We start from the raw sequence: 17263 nt of genomic DNA, 5'->3' as shown, positions 1-17263 counted from the left end.
CAGTCTTTCCATCTTTACCCTTCTCTGCTGATGTTGCAGGTTCGATCATCCTTGGCCGTTCAAGAAAGCCTGAGAAGTCCATCAGGGGAAAACACAGAGAGTCAAGAGACAGAGACAGGGAGAGATTAAAGTATAGAAACAAATAGTATAAATATCAAGCTCTGCGAACGAGCAGAATTTAAGATGGAGCTTGGGAGAGATTCTTTCACATGCCGTGCAACTTTGCAAATGACAATTGGACTCCGAATTGGAACCGTTTGCCTCGCTGGAGCATCTCTCTGAGGGAGGGAACACGGTCCATCAACTCCAGTTCATATTTATTTGAGCATTGAACAAATCTTTAAGAAATAGCGCTACGAGCAGGATTCGAACCTGCGTAGGAAAACCCCATTGGATTTCGAGTCCAACGCCTTAACCACTCGGCCATCGCAGCTGTGAAATAACCTGACAGCAACTGCTACCAAAAGGGTGCAACCAGTGCAGAATTCGGTGCCACCCATCGCCGATCGGCCATCCGGCAATCCATCCGATCACTTTTTCTATTCCGATGCACAGCAATGTGAAGTTGTACACTAACTATTTCATATCAACAATATTAGCCTCTCTTTACCACATTCGTTTTCAATGTGCGACTTGTAATGCCAAGTGAGACTTTGCAGAATTAATTGCTCTAATGTTACATTGTTGTCTCCCTCGGCATCCGCAGATTATCCACTCTCCCACAAGTGACTGCACTTCAAAAATACTTCATTGGTTGTAAAGCACTTTGGGACGTCTTGAGGTCGTGAAAAGCGCTTTATAAATACAAGACTTTCTTTCTTTTTATAGTGGAATAAAATTACTGATATTTACACTGTGAGGACGAAGAGACATTAATGTGTAGACATTAGCTGCGAAATCATCATCTGGGTTAGATTTTTACTTTTCCTACCGTCTCAGTCTTTCTATCTTCACCCTTCTCTGCTGGTGTCGCAGGTTCGATCAGCTATGGCCGTTCAAGGCTGCCTGAGAAGTCCATCAGGGGGAAACACAGAGAGACAAAGACAGAGAGAGATAGAGAGATAAAAGTATCGAAAAAACCTAACATCAAGTTAGCAGAATTTAAGATGGAGATTGGGAATCATAGAAGCGTCACTGCAGAGATGGAGGCCATTCGGCCCATCGAGCCTGTGCCGGCTCTCTTTAAGTGCAATCCAGATCGTCCCATTCCCCCGTTCTTTCCACGTATACCTGCAAATATTTTCCCTTCAAATACTTATCCAATTCCTTTTAGAAACCACGATTAATTCTGCTTCCACCACCCTTTCAGCCGATGCATTCCCGATTATATCGACTCGCTAGTTTAAAAAAAAATTCCTCATATCGCCTTTGGTTCTTTTGTCAACCACCGTAAATCTGCGTCCTCTGGTTCTCGACCCTTCCGCCAACGGGAGCAGTTTCTCTTTATTTACTTTATCTAAACCCATCATGATTTTGAACACTTCTATCAAATCTCCACTCAACCTTCTCTGCTCCAAGGGAACAACTTCAGCTTCTCCAGTCGACCCAAGTAACTGAAGACCTCATCCCTGGAACCATTCCAGTTAATGTTTCTGCACCCTGTCTGAGGCCTTCACATCCTTTATAAAGTGCGGTGCCCAGTTTTGGACAGTTGTGGAATATTGTGAAGTTCCCTTCACATATCTTGATATTTTGCAAGTGACCACTGGGCTCCCAGTTAAAATGATCTGCCGCGGTGGAGTATCTCTCTGAGGGAAGGAATTGCAGCCCGTTATCTCCAGATCATATTTATTTGAGCATTGAACAAAACTTTACACAATAGCGCCGATACCAACTTCTGCCGGAATACCCCGTTGGGTTTCAGATCTAACGTCTGAACCACTCGACTACCGCAGCTGCGAGCGCCTTTGATGTACGGCTTTAAATCAGAATGCACAGGGTACTCACAGGAGATTTGTGAGACTATATGTTCTTTCAGACAGGTTTCGAACTGGACACATGCAGCCGCTACGGTCCGGACGTTGCTCTTTCACTGGTAGAATTCTCACCTGCCACCCGAGGAGACGGGGATTGATTCCCGGCCGATTAAGGAGGATTTTCTTTCTGCACCTATGAGATCGCCTGAAAAGGGATAGATTCACATTCAGCTTCAATCTGCACACCACGTTGAGACATTTTCCTTTCCCTATGTGGTGTTGCGTCGACAAACCCTCTGCATTCGAGCCACTGAACGTCAAACATGCTCTAGAATTAAATCAATCCTGTATTCTGCAACGCTGAAAAGATGTGGAAAACAAATGAATGAATCTCCACTGAAAATAGTGAAACAGGAGGGCTCGTCCGGGATTTTGAACCCCGGACCTCTCACATATCAATCATTGAAACGCCCAAAGTGAAAACCATAATCCGAGACCAACGAGCCGTCAGCAACACAGCCGTGCAACCAGTCGAAAGTTTCCCTGCTCCCCACAACCGATCGCCTATCCTTTTAGACCGCTCTGTCCATCCAATCATCGAATCATAGAATGGTTACAGCACAGAAGGAAGTCAATTCGGCCCATCCAGACCGTGCTATCTCTTTGTAAGAGGAATCCAGTTAGCCTCATTCCCCCGCTCTTTCCACGTGGCCCTGCAAATTTTTCCCTTCAAGTAGTTATCCAATTCCTTTTTGAAAGCCACGATTGATTCTGCTTCCACCGTTTCAGGCAGCACCTTCCAGATTATAACCACTCGCTGCGTAAAAAAGTTTTACTCATTTTGCCTTTGTTTTTTTTTGCCAATCACCTTAAATCTGTGTCCTCTGGTTCTCAACCCTTCAGCCAATGGGAACAGGTTCTCTTTATTTACTTTTTCGAAACCCTTCATGATTTTGATCACTTCTATCAAATCTCCTCTCAACCGACTCAACCGACCAATTCATGAGTTCGATTCCAAGTCAAGGAATTAGTGCTGGGACCACTGTTGTTCTCAATTTGTCGGTGCTGGGTCCACTGTTGTTCACAATTTTGTCAGTGCTGGGACCACTGTTGTTCACAATTTATCGGTGCTGGGACAACTGTTGTTCACAATTTATCGGTGCTGGGACCACTGTTGTTCACAATTTATCGGTGATGGGACCATTGTTGTTCACAATTTACAAAAATGATTTAGTCATAGGAATCGGAAATACAATTTCAAAATTGACAGGCAGCACATAATTGGGAGCTGTAGTGAATGCAAAGGAAAAATGCGAAAAATACAGGAAGACGTCAGTAAACTTGCAAAATGGGCGTGTAAATGGCAAATTAGTTTCAATATTTATTGTGTATTCCCTTGCCTTGTTTGCCCTCCCTAAATGTATTACCTCATTCTCCAGATTGAATTGCATTTGCCACTATTCTATCCACCTGTCCATTCCACTGATATCTTCCTGCAGTCCACAGCTTCCCTCCTCACCATCAACCACACGACCAATTTTTGCATCTTCTGCAAAATTGTTAATAATACCCCGTACATTTAAATCCAAATCAATGATCTGTGCTACGAAAAGCAGCGACCTAGTACGGATCCCTGCGGAACCCCACTCGAGACAGCCTTGCAGTCACAAAAACACCCATCGACCATTGCTTCCTGCCACTCAGTCAATTTTGGGTCAACTTGCCAATTTCCCTTGGATCCAATGGACTTTTACACTTTTGACCAATCTGCCATGTAGGACTTTGTCAAAAGCCTCGCGAAAATCTATGTAGACTACAAAAAACGCACTACCCTCATCCACCTTCCTTGATACCTCCAAAAAAATTCAATTCAAACGACCTTCCCTTCACAAATCCATGCTGACTGCCCTTCATTAATCCGTCCCTTTCGAAATGAAGATTAATACTTCCCCCCAGAATTGTGCTCAATACCGAGGTTAGGCTGACTGGCCTGCAATAATTCGATCTATTCCTTTCTCCCTTTTTAAACAACGGTACAACTTCAGCAGTCCTCCAATCCTCCGGCATCACACCTGCAGCCAGGGAGGATTGGAAAATGATGGTCAGAGCCTCCGCTATTTCCTTCCTTGCTTCTGTTAACAGCCTGGGATGTATTTCATCCGAGCCTGGCGATTCAGGTGGAGTGATTTGGGGACTTCCTTTCCCTCTTTGCAAACGTTTGCACCGCAGGTCAAAATCACAAGTCCAGGTCCAAATTAGGACCACTTCAGGGTTTGAACCTCAAATCGTGAATGAAACCACGACCACAACGAGCCCAGAAACAACAACGTGTCTTTAAATTAACGTGTTACAGACACATTCCATGAGAGGTCTGTCTGCACAATGAAAGGGCGTTTTTGAACAGTCATTCGGTTATCCGTTTCCTCCTGAACAAACACCACAGTGTTATTTTGTCGCTCAATTCCACAAATTAGGTAAAATAACCAGCTGCACAAGGCACTGCTGGGAGTTGAACCCAGGATCTTCTGTTTACTAGACAGACGCTTTAACCAACTAAGCCACAGCGCCAATTGATGACACTTTATCTCCACCTCCTCTCATTAATATCTATCAGCGACACTTCACTTTTGGGGGTTCAGGCCGTTTTGTCTTTGTCTGTTTCGCTTGTCCGTTCACCTGTGCATTCCGACACTGACTGGATTTCTCGCTGTGTTTATCTTTGTGTATCCATCAGTGCGTTGTTACACGGATGATTATGTGTGATTGTATTTGTTACATTAAATAAATTCGGGGATCAGACAATTCTCGCTCTGACATTGGAGAACTATTGAGCCGAACTTTACAGCGAAGTGTTGTTTATTGTCGTGCTGAAACTAAAAAAAAGCGTAAGAGGAGCAAAAAAGGAAAAGGAGAAAAACTTGTGAGGGAAAATTAGGACAACTCTCAAGGTTTTTCCAAATATATTAAGAGAACGAAGGGAGGCTTGGAGTAATGTGGGCCGCTTGAAGACAGATGGAGGTGATATTGTAATTGAAAATCAGGAAATGGCAGAGTTGCTAAATTTTTACTTAGCATCGGTCGTCACAGAAATGGATGAGGCTAACATAGCAGAGACACGAGGAAAACTGTTAATAAATCAAGGGGTTTCGTTTTAGTAAAATAATGGCAATGGAGAAAATAATTAGGCTAAAGATAGACAAATCTCCAGGACCTGATGTTTACCATCCCAGGGGATTGAAAGGAACAAGTGAGGAAATTGTACATGCTTCTGTCATGATCGATCAAAACTCTCTTGATTTAAGAATTGTTATTTAACGAAGCGCATCTTGATTGGAGGCTTCTGTTTGAGAAAGATCTCGAAGTGATAATTGAGAGACCGAAAATGAAGCTGTTTGGCAGGAGCGCTGATGCTGTCGGTTGTTCGCTGCTCTCGTGTTGCACAATTATTGAGCGTGCGTTACTTATTTATAGCAGTATGGACTCCAGAAATGACCAGGGTGTGAGTTCGAGCGTCTTCTAAAACAATCAAACCTTTTACTCCGAACATTTTGACTGGAGTTCAATGTACAACTGGTATGTTCAATAACGCATCTACTTCTCAGTGTTCCCATGGGAGCTCTTGGGTTCCTCCGGCCTGCCGTCTTGCAATAGCAGGTGCCAGTTTACTTGTTCATACGGGGAGAGGGGGCTTTTAGCGGCAGCTCATATGGCAAAGGGGCCGGTACGAGATCTTTAAATCTAAAGAACCAAACAAACAATTCTTCTTTTCGTTAAGCCGATATTCATCGGTTGGAAGTTTCGTGTTGGCAAAATTTGGAAGGGAAATATTCTGCCTGGTGTCACTGTGTAACGGAAGAAATTATTCAGCTTCCAGATGTTAATACGCTGAAAGGTCGAGAGGCCTTTTCCAACTCCCGTGTGGGACAAGTTCAGCATTTGAGCCGCTGGGTAAAGTGTTATTTTAATTGGTGCAAACGAATGACAAGACATTTGGCACAAACAAGAAGAATTGTAAACTCACGAGTTCACTGTCCATGTTTCTTACATCATGTTCAACAGGAACAAGGATTCTCCTCAACACGTTGCTGAGAATTTTTTCAAACGGACCTCACCCTTGCTCGCCGGCTGCAGGGATGATTCAGAGGCCTCCCATGAATATGTACGATGGGAGCTTATGTAGTATCGAGCCTGAGTAGCTCAGTCGGTAGAGTATCAGACTTTCAAAGTGGGCAGTGAGCTGAAGGTCCAGCGTTTAACTCGCTGTCCAGGCTCCAGATTTCGGAACAGCTGGCAAGCTGTGTCTTTGCAGCGGGACCTGCGATGTGTTGTCAAAGTTTCGATCGTATCTTGTTTCCCAGGGATGGGCAGTAATGCGCTGTCTGAGGCGGTTCCCGATCAGGAATTCAACTTTACTGTATTAGTTCACTGTATTAATTTCGCAAAACTCATTCAACTCTGTAAAAAAGACGAATACTTGTTCAAATCGCCATTGATCAACCAGTAACTTTCTGTTTCCGGCTGAAAGAAATGATAAATTTTTAATGCGTTAATTCACCAGGCCGAATTTAGGGCGTTCAGAGGGGAAGTGAAAAAGGAAATGAGAGGCAAAGAGAAATATGACTATGGACTGACGGCCAACATAAAAGGGAATCCAAAAGACTTCGACAGGCATGTAAACAGTAAACGGGTAGTAAGGGGAGGGGTGAGGCCGATTCGGCACGATAAAGGAGATCTACTCATGGAGGCAGAGGGGATGGCCGATGTAACAAATGAGTATTTTGCATCTATCTTTACCAAGAAGACAGAGTCTCAGCAAAGGAAGTTATCGTTGAGATACTGGATGGTCTAAAAATTGATAAAGAAGAGGCACTTGAACGGCTGGCTGTACTTAAAGTAGATAAGCCACCACGTCCGGATGGGATGCATGCTAGGTTGTTGAGGGAAGTAAGGGTGGAAATTGCGGAGGTACTGGCCATTATCTATCAACATGTGTGTGGTGCCAGCGGACTGGAAAATTGCAAAGGTTACACCCTTGTCCAAAAAAGGGTGTACGGCTAAACCCAGCAATTATAGGCCAGTCAGTTTAACCTCAGTGGTGGGGAAACGTTCAGAAACCATAACCCGGGACAGAATTAACAGTCACTTGGACGAGGGTGGATTGATTAGGGAAAGGCAGCACGGATTTGTTAAAGGCAAATCGTGGTTAACTGACCTGTTAGAGTTTTTTGATGAGGTAACAGAGAGGATAGATGAGGGCACTTTAGTTGATGTGGTGTATATGGACTTTCAAAAGGTGTTTGCTAAAGTGCCACATGGTGGGCTTCTCATCAAGATTGCGGCCCATGGAATAAACGGGGCAGAAACAACATAAATGCAGAATTGACGAACAGCAGGAATCAGATTACTGGTGAACTGTTGTTTTTCGAACTGGCGAGAGGTGTACAGTGGCGTTCCCCAGGGATCAGTGCTGGGACCACTGCTTTTCTTGATATATATTAATCACTTGGACTTGAGTGCACAGAGCACAATTTCAAAATTTGCAGATGAAACAAAACTTGGAAGGGTAGTGAACAGTGATACGGATAGTAATAGACTTCAAAGGATATAGACAGGCTGGTGGCATGGGCGGAGACGGGGCAGATGAAATTTTACGCAAAAAAAATGCGAAGTGATACATTTCGGTCGGAAAAACGAGGAGAGGCAAAATAAACTCCAGGGCACAAATGTAAAAGCGGTAGAGGAACAAAGAGGTGTTTATGTGTACAAATCGTTGAATGTGGCAGGGCAGGTTGAGAAATCGGTTAAAAAGCATACGAGATCCTGGGCTTTAGAAATAGATGTATAGAGTACAAAAGTACAAAAGTATAGAAGTCAGGATGAAACTTTATAACACACTGGTTCGAACACAACTGAAATTTTGTGTGGGGTTCGGGACACCGCACTTCAGGAAAGATGTGAAGGCCTTCGAGGGCGTGCAGAAAAAAAATACTGTCAGAATTCCAGGGATAAGGGACTTTACTGACGTGGATAGACCGGAGAATCTGAGGTTGTTCCCCTTGGAACAGAGACGGTTTTGTGGAGATTTGATAGAGGTATTCAAAATCATGAAGGATCTCGGCATGGAAGATGGAGAGAAACTGTTCCCATTGGCGGAAGGGTCAAGAACCAGAGGACATAGATTTAAAGTGATTGGCAAAATAACCAAAGGTGACATGAGGAAAAACTTTTTTACACAGCGAGAGGTTCGGATCTCGAATGCACTGCCCGAGGGTGTGATGGAGGCAGATTCAATCATGGCCTTCAAAGGGGAGCTGGACAGGTACTTGAAAGGGAAAAAAAATGCAGGGCTTCGGGGAAAGGCGGGGGAGTGGTTCTAGCTGGATTGCTCTTGCAGAGATCTCGCACGGACTCGATGGCGCGAAAGGCCTCTTTCCGTGCTGTCAGCTTTCTATGATTCAATTCTATGTGCAGGTTGCAATGCAAAGGGAACAGAGCGTGCCATAAATCGACACGACTCTGAGTATCCTCACAAGCAATGTATTTTAAGAGCAACTAATTCTGAAACGTCTTACTTGATAACTCAAGTCGTGCACTCGAAAGCAATTTGGTAAAGGGAGACTAATATTGGTGAATGGAAATAGTTAGTGCACAACTTGATATTGCTGTCCACCCGAACAGAAAACGAGATTGAATGGATCGAAGTGGTCTGAAAGGATGGTCGATCGGCTGTGAGACGCAACCAACATTTACACTGGCTGCAAAACTAAAGTAACAGTGGCTCGTTGGTCTAGGGGTATGATTCTCGCTTAGGGGGTTTCGTTGAATGATATGCGAGAGGTCCCGGGTTCAAATCCCGGACGAGCCCTCATGTGTTTGTCCTTTTAGTGAAAAGTCACCAATTGTCTTCTCACATCTTTTCAGTTTTGCTGTTGGGAGAACTGAATTATATCCAGAGGATGTTTGAGCTCCAGTGGACTGAATGCCGAAGTTTCGTCGGCGCAATACACATGAAGCAAATAAAATGTCTCAAGATGATGAGGAGATTGAAACTGAATTTGGATTTTTCCCAATTCAGGCGGATATTCGATGACGGGATAGAAAGCCACATATCCAAGTTTGCCGATGACACCAAGATGGGCAGCATTGTAAGCAGTGCAGATGAAAACATAAAATTACAGAGAGGCATTAATATAATAAATGAATGTGCAAAATTGTGGCAAATCGATATGAATTTCGTCAAGTGTGAGGTCATCTACTTTGGACCTAAAAGGATAAATCAGAGCACTTTCTAAATGGTGAAAAGCTCGAAACAGTGGAGGTCCAAAAAGACTTTGGGGTCCATGAACATACATCATTAAAATGTCATGGACAGGTACAAAAAATAATCAAAAAGGTTAATGGAATGTTGGTCTTTATATCCAGAGGACTAGATTCAAGGTGATCGGCATTATGATACAGCTATACAAAGCTCTGGTTCGACCACACCTGGAGTATTGCCTTCAGTTCTGGGCAACGCACCTTAGGAAGGATATATTGGCTATAAAGGGAGTGCAGCGTCCCTTTACTAGAATGTTGCCTGGACTCCACAGTTTAAATTACGCGGAGAGATTACATAAACTCGGGTTTGCCTCGAATTCAGTAGATTAAGTGCTGATTTGATCGAACATTTCAAAATATGAAGGGGAACTGATGGGGTAAACAGAAAAAAAAAGATTTCCGCCCGTTAGCGTGTCCAGGACTCGGGGACGCAGCCTAAATATTAGGGTCAGGACTTTCAGGAGTGAAGTTGGGAAACACCTCTGCAAGCAAAGGGAGGTAGAAGTTTGGAACTCTCTTCCGCAAACGGCAGTTGATGCGAGCTCAATTGTTCATTTTAAAACTGAAATTGATAGATTTTTGTTAACCAAAGGCATTCAGGGACATGGGGCTAAGGTGATAATATGCAGTTAGGTTACATATCAACCAGGATCTCACTGAATTGCGCATAAGGCTCGAGGGGCCAAATAGTATACTTTTGCTCTTCAGCTCCTCATTGTTACAGAATGATCCTGCATTGTATTGGGAATCGAACCAAGGTCTCCAGGGTAACAAGTAAGAATTCGACCCCAAGCACCATCAATGCGCGCGTTTGGAACAGCAGCATGTGTCCATTTGGAATCCGATCTGAATGAACATGCCGTTTACAGCTGCGGTGGCCGAGTGTTTAAAGCGTTGGACTCAAAATTCAATTGAGGTTTTCCTGCCCAGGTTTGAATTCTGCTCGCAGAGCTACTGTTTAAAGATCACTTCAGTGCTGAAATAGATTGATTGGAGTTAATTGACCGCATTTATCTCTCTCCCAGAATGAGAGATTCTCCAGCGAGGCCGATGCTTTCAACTTGTGTCCAATCTTCTCTTGCAAGATTTCAAGATCCAAGAAGGAATCTCTCCCAATCTGTAACTTAAATTCTGCTAGTTTGCAAAACCTGACATTTATACTCTTTATTTTCTTTGCATGCATCTCTCCATCTCTCCATGTCTCTGTCTCTTGTCTCTCTGTATTGTCCACAATGGACTTCTCAGGCTTCCTTGAACGGCGATGGCTGATCTAACCTGCAACAATAGCAGAGAAGGTTAAAGAAAAAAAAGACTGAGGAAGTCGGAAAAGGAAAGGTGCAACCCAGCTGATAAATTCGTAGCTAATTTTTCCACATCCTTGTCTCTTCGTTCTCATGGTGAATGAAAGCAGCAATTTGAGTAAAGTGTACTTATGGTAGAGTGTAAACTATGACGGTGCCGAGACAGACGACAATGTAGTTTCAGAGTAATTCATTCTGTAAAGTGTTACTTGATAATACAAGTCGTACATTCAAAACAAATTTGATAAAGAGAGACGAATATTGTTGATCTGAAATAATTAGTTTAGAACCTGATATTGCTCTACATCGTATATCGTACAAGAAAGCGAGTTTGGATGGCCATGGTGTTCTGAAAGGATGGCGGATCGGCTGCGTGGTAGCGAAATTTTACAGTGGCTGCACGGCTCTGTTACCAGATGGACTTTGGATCTGATTCTCGCTCAGGGAGTTTCACTGGTTCAAATCCCGGTATGAGCCCCATTGCTTCCCCATTTTTCGTCAAAAACCACCAATTGGCTTCTCACATCTTTGAAGCAAGTGCAGAAGGCAGGTTTGACTTATCTCCAGCCGAGCATGTTTGAACACCAGAGGAGAGAATGCAGAGGGTATGTCCACGAAAGACAAGTGGAAGAAATGAAGATAATCTTTCAAGAAGTTGTGCAGATTGAAGCCGGCACATGAATTTATCCCAATTCAGGCGATCTCATGGGTACAGATACAAAAGGTAAAGGAAGCTGCATTGGCCTGGAACCAAACCCCTGGTTTCCGGTCGCAGGCGTGGATTCTACACTGAACCACCAATCCACACACGGCTGCAGGCTGCACGTGTAGCGTTGGATACAAGTCTGGAACATGCAGTCTGGCAGAGTTCCTGGGATAAGCCAGCGCAGTCTCCAACCGCGTGCTACCTGTGGGTGACCAAACGAGTGGGTCAAGCATGGTCTTGAAATTCACTGAGATTCGAAATCACTTCACACCGCCACTGTAAAATGGTCAAATAAATAAGAGCTGTAGTTACCAGGCAGTGTTTACTTTTTTCAGAAATAATCTAAGAATCCAGCCCTATGTACACGTCTAAGATTTCACGGCATGCGACGAATTTCCTTTAAGCTGCCACCTAAATTCTGCTCAATCACAGAATTGGAGATTTATACTATTTTTCTTTGCATGTATCTATCTATCTCTGTCTGCGTTTCTTCACTTTCGCTGTTGATCCCTAATGGACTTATCAGGCTTCCTTCAACGGCCAGGTCTGCAAACCCGGGATGGGAAAAGGCTGTCTGTTCTTCGTCCAATTGTTGGATTTCAACGGGATGAGATTTGCTATTTTCCGTCTCCGTTTTCGGAAAAAATAAACCCAGATGGGATTCCCCGTCCTCGGGTCCCGTCACCTTCGGGTAATGGGAATGAACCCGATCTAGCACTCGATTTAATATCTGTATTCTCATTGTTTAACAATAAAATTATAGGGATATATTTATTTTGAGGACACATTTTAGAAATGAACACATTACAGACTTATTCGAAAACTTGAAGCACGTGGGATTAAAGGGTCGGTGGAAACGTGGACAAGTAATTGGCTAAAGGATAGGAGGCAGAGATTCGTGGTGAACGGATGTTTTTCTGATTGGAGAGAAATATGCAGTGGGATCCCCCAGGGGTCGGTATTAGGATTATTGATTTTCTTGTTATATATAAATGACTTGGATGTGGCAATAGGGAGTACAATTTCGAAGTTTGCGGATGATACAAAACTTGGTAACGTGGTAAATAGTGAGCAAGATAATAGCAGACTTCAGGAGGACAACGACAGACTGGTGAAATGGGCGGTCACGTGACAGATTTAACGCCGATCAGTGTGAAGTGATGCACTTTTGGAAGAAGAACATGGAGAGGCAGTATAATCTAAATGGAACTATTTATGGGGGGTTCTAAGAGCAGAGGGACCTGGGGGTTCATATTCATAAAACAGGGCAAGTTAATAAGGTGATTAAGAAAGCGTATGGGATACTTGGCTTTGTGAATCGGGGCATTGAATATTTAAAAAGGAAATCATACTAATCCTTACAAATCATTGGTTCGGCCTCAGCTGAAGTATATTGTACAGATCTGGGCACCACACTTTAGGATGAAAAGGCAGTGAAGAGGATTCAGAGCAGGTTGACCTGGATGACACCAGTGCTGAGGGACTTCAGTTATGTGGAGAGATTGGAGAAGCTGGGATTGTTCTCCTTACAACAGAGATGGTTAACGGGAGACCTAATAGAGATATTCAAAATAATGAGGGGTTTTGAAAGAGCAAGTAGGGAGAAACTGTTTCCTCTGGCAAGTGGGTCGGTAACCAGAGATCACAGATTTAAAATAATTGGCAAAAGAACAAGAGGGGAATTGAGAAGAATTTTTTTCACACAGAGGGTTGTTAAGATCAGGAACGCACTTCCTGAAAGGATGGTGGAAGCAGATTCCATTGGATCATTTAAAAGGCAATTGGACATAATTGAAGAGGACTAATTTGCAGTGTTATGGGGAAAAATCTGGGGTGTGGGTCTAATTTGGACAGGTCTTCGAAAAAGCCGACACTGGCACGACGGCCGAATGGCCTCCTTCTGTGCTGTAATATTCTATGATTCTCTGATTACCTTCTGAATCATTGCAATTGATGCTATTCAGTGTTGAGCAACCAAGAAAATTATAACCGTGAAATTCGGCTTCTCCATTCCCTTATGAATATCGCAGATTATAATGTCCAGGCGGGGTGGGACTGAATGGGGGATAGAGTGCGGAGATTGGAATGGAAGCTCATCAGAATGAACTTGGTCTCATCAGTTTTTGTTATTTTTCCTACCAGTTGCCCGAAACAGGCGGTGAACCTTCTTCTCGAGAGAGGATCGTCATTACAGTTCAGAAGGAAAAAGGTCTCAAGAAAATCGGGTAAAACGCACACAGAATGATCCGGGACTTACAGCACACCCCTTTTAAATAGACACAGATACGGAATAATCCGGGACGAACAGTACGTCCCTTTTTAACGGACACGCACACGGAATGATCCGGTCATAAATCTTCATTGTGGTCCATAAGTTTCTCTGACGTTGACCATAAGATTTACTCTTTTTACAATGACACCAATGTACACTCTGATATTTCGCGATCACACAATCTCAACACCTTCCTGGAAGGAACTGTTGCTGATTTCAGCAAACAATGCAAAACCCTCCGTCTGCCGTTTCGAGAAGGATGGGACTTCGACCAGATCTTCTGGGTGGACTGAATGAGAGAAACAAAATTACGACGAGGATGGGATTCGAACCCACGCGTGCATAGCACAATGGATTAGCAGTCCATCGCCTTCACCTCTCGGAGACCTCGCCGCATGTTGAAATAAGCGAAAGCTCTTTTATTCAAAATGAAAATACTGGCTATGTTGCCAAACTGAAATGAAAACTGTAAATGTGTTTCTCCTCAGCATGTCAGGCAGAATCTTTAGACATAGAAACAGAGTTAACGTTTCAGGTCGATGACCATCACATGAGTATTCCTACTTACTCAACTTGCGCCTTGTGGATGGTTGAACGGCTTTAGGGAATTAGAAGGTGAGTGACTTGGCTCAGAATATCCAGCCTCTGACCTGCTTTTGTAACCACAGTATATATGTGGCTGGTCCAGTTATGCTTCTGGTTAATGATAACCACTAGTATGTTGATGGTGGCGGTTCGGCGATGTTAATACCAAATCCCAGCAGAAGAGATTTACTGTCAAGATTCCAGGGATGAGGGGAATAAGTTTCATGGATCGATTGGAGAAGCTGGGGTTGTTCTGCTTGGAACAGAAACGGTTACGAGGAGATTTGATAGAGGTATTCAAAATCATGAAGGATCCAGACAGAGCAGATAGAGAGAAACTGTTCCCATTGGCGGAAGGTTCAAGGACCAGAGAACATCGATTTAAGGTGTTGGGCAAAAGAACCAAAGGTGACATGAGGAAAAACTTTTCTACACAGCGAGTGTTTAGGATCTGGAATACACCGCCCGAGGGGGTGGTGGAGGCAGATTCAATCATCTTCTTCAATGAGGAACTGGATAAGTATTTGAAACGAAAGAAAATGCAGGGCGACAGGGAAAGGATAGGGGAGTGGGTCTATCTGGATTGAACTTGCAGAGAGCCGGCACGGACTCGATGTGCCGAATGGCCTCTTTTCGTGCTGTGACCTTTCTTTGATTCTATTCTATGTGTCGGGGGCGATGCGAAGCGACCGGAGCGTGACGTAAATCCACCTGCTCATGTCCATTCCCTGATAATAAATCCTAGTGTGATGCAAAGAAGAAATTCATAATTGTGGTGCATATTTTTTATATTATACTGACTATAAGAGGTATTCGGTTCACCAGGGCGCCATTGTGCACATTGATTGATACTTCACCGAGATCACCCCTTAAAGTCCCAACACCTCCTTCTAAGAAACAGTTGGGTGGCAATCCAGACTTTGCTGAATTGTGCAAACAGGTTTAAACCAGCAATGCGGAAAAGCACTTCTTATTCAAGAAGGGTTTTTGGTGAGGCGGCCAAAATGAAAAACTCCACAAATTCTGGCAGCAGTAAGATTCGAGCCCACATAATTCAGAGATGGAAGCCAGCATCTGAGACAGCGAAGTTACTCACGCACATGGCAAACCCTTCAGTTCTGATGATGAAGGTCATAGAACTGAAACGTTCCCTCTGGTTCTTATTCCACAGGCGCTGCCTGACCTGCTCAGCGTTTTCAGCATTTTCTGTTTTCATTTTTGTGATTTCACAGTGGCTGTTTTCCTGAAAACACCCAATTTGACCCAAGGACGCAGCTCCCACTTTACTTTCCTCACGCGCTGAAAGTCTGCCGTTTCGGAACAAAATCTCCTCCGCGCCGAGCTTTCAAAGGACCTTTCGCTCACGGCCAACCTCCTGTAATCGACACTTTTTCACCATTGCCGCTCTTTTCATTTCTCCTCATTCCTTTTCAATCGGACATTTCCACAGACCTATTAAGATCAAGCGGAACATTTCCGACTTTCCTGCACCGCCCAGATTGCCAAAAATGCACATTTCAGCCGTCTTTCCCAGCTATGTAGCGCCGCCCGTCTCTCCGGCACATCAACTGTTCGGGGAAAAGCGCCAACGACCATGAAAACAAAACGCAGTTCTTCAGTTAACATCCCCCGTGTCACAAGATACCCCATGGAAATTTCACGGAAAAGTATGCGCTGTCCTACCGAATGCCAGCCCTGCTTTCTTCGAGCTTGTCTCTGGAGCAGATCGAAATGTATCGACTGGTTTCAAGGCACAAATGAACATTGATGCGAACGGGACATGTGCCCCCGAGAAACAGCGGTCGATGGAGAGCAAACTGAAAGCCGGAAGAATGTGAAAGTGAATGTTAGATTCCGCAAGGCCGCAGGAAAGTCTCAATGAAATAGACCATGATCGTAGAAGGAAGGAAAAGCTGGAAGAAGCGGCAGGTCTGAATTGTGGATGATCCAGCAGAGACACATGGAGAACAAAAACAGGATAAAGACAAAGGTGCTGGGGCAGAAAGAAAATGCACGAAATAAGAGGAATGAAAAGAGAGTGAAAGAAAGAATGGGAGAGAGGGAGGTGAAAGAAAGAAAGAGAGAAAGAAAGATAGAAGGGAGAGAGAAAATCAAGCGTGCAATACTCACCCCGCAAACGGGCGCTGCTCCCAATCGGCTACACTTCGCCCCACAGACCCTCATCCCATTCACACCATCCTTCAATACACTGTCAATGTTGTGCAGTGAAACAGAGAGTTTAAAGGTATAAAGACACACACGCCATCCTAAAATACACTTTCAATACCTGTGCAGAGAGACAGAGAGTTTAAAGATACAGAGATACTTACATACTATCCTACAGTACACATTAAACATCCGTGCAGTGAGTCAGAGAGTTTACAGGTACAGAGGCACTCACAGCGTCCCACAATACACTTTAAATCATGTGCAGTGAGACAGAGCGTTTAAAGATATAGAAAAAATCACCTTCTTTTTTCAAAAGTGGTACATCCCAGAAGCAAGAGAGAGCGTGGATCAGTCTCCCTCTCCTGATAGAGCTGAGGCTTGTCAGTCAAGAGTCCTCTCCTCCGTGTATTGGCCGTGGAGGATGTGCAGAGTAGATTTAATAGAATACCTTCAGCCTGACCGAGGTTAGGCTGACTGGCCTGTAATTACTTGATCTATCCTTTTCTCCCTGTTTATACAACAGTTCAACTTTAGCAGTCCTCCAATCCTTCGGCATATCACCTGGAACCAGGGAGGATTGGAAAATGATGACCAGAGCCTCCGTTATTTCCTTCCTTGCTTCTGTTAACAGCCTGGGATATATTTCATCGGGGTCGGGATATTCAGGTGGAGTGATCGGCGGACTTCATTTTCCTCTTTGCAAAGATTTTCACCGCAGGTCAAGATCACAAGTCTCGGTCCAAATTAGGACTACTTCCGGGTTTGAACCTCAAATCGTGAATTATACCCTGACCTCAACGAGCCCAAAAACGAGAACGTGTCTTTAAGTTAACCCGTTGCTGACACATTCAATGAGAGGTCTGACTGTACAATGAAAGGGCGTTTTAGATGAGTCAATCTGATATCTGTTTCCTCCTCAAACCTGAACAAATACCAAATCCAAAGTGCCATTTTGTCGCTTAATTCCACAAATTAGGTAAAAATAATTAGTTATGCA

At 43.9% G+C, this 17263-nt stretch overlaps 4 non-coding genes across 4 annotated transcripts; 1 reads left to right on the top strand and 3 right to left on the bottom strand.

The window, feature by feature from the left end:
• Positions 1-351: 351 nt before the first annotated feature.
• Positions 352-433, bottom strand: trnas-cga (transfer RNA serine (anticodon CGA)). The gene has a single exon. It is a non-coding gene; the product is annotated as a tRNA-Ser (tRNA).
• Positions 434-4410: 3977 nt separating this feature from the next.
• trnat-agu (transfer RNA threonine (anticodon AGU)) lies at positions 4411-4484 on the bottom strand. The gene has a single exon. It is a non-coding gene; the product is annotated as a tRNA-Thr (tRNA).
• Positions 4485-8692: 4208 nt separating this feature from the next.
• On the top strand, positions 8693-8781 carry trnap-agg (transfer RNA proline (anticodon AGG)). The gene is given in 2 exon segments: positions 8693-8728; positions 8746-8781. It is a non-coding gene; the product is annotated as a tRNA-Pro (tRNA).
• Positions 8782-13823: 5042 nt separating this feature from the next.
• On the bottom strand, positions 13824-13905 carry trnas-gcu (transfer RNA serine (anticodon GCU)). The gene has a single exon. It is a non-coding gene; the product is annotated as a tRNA-Ser (tRNA).
• Positions 13906-17263: the final 3358 nt, after the last annotated feature.

The sequence above is a fragment of the Heptranchias perlo genome, chromosome 20, assembly GCF_035084215.1.
Source record: "Heptranchias perlo isolate sHepPer1 chromosome 20, sHepPer1.hap1, whole genome shotgun sequence".
Classification (NCBI taxonomy): Eukaryota; Metazoa; Chordata; class Chondrichthyes; order Hexanchiformes; family Hexanchidae; genus Heptranchias; species Heptranchias perlo.
This window is presented reverse-complemented; position numbering and strand designations above follow the sequence as displayed.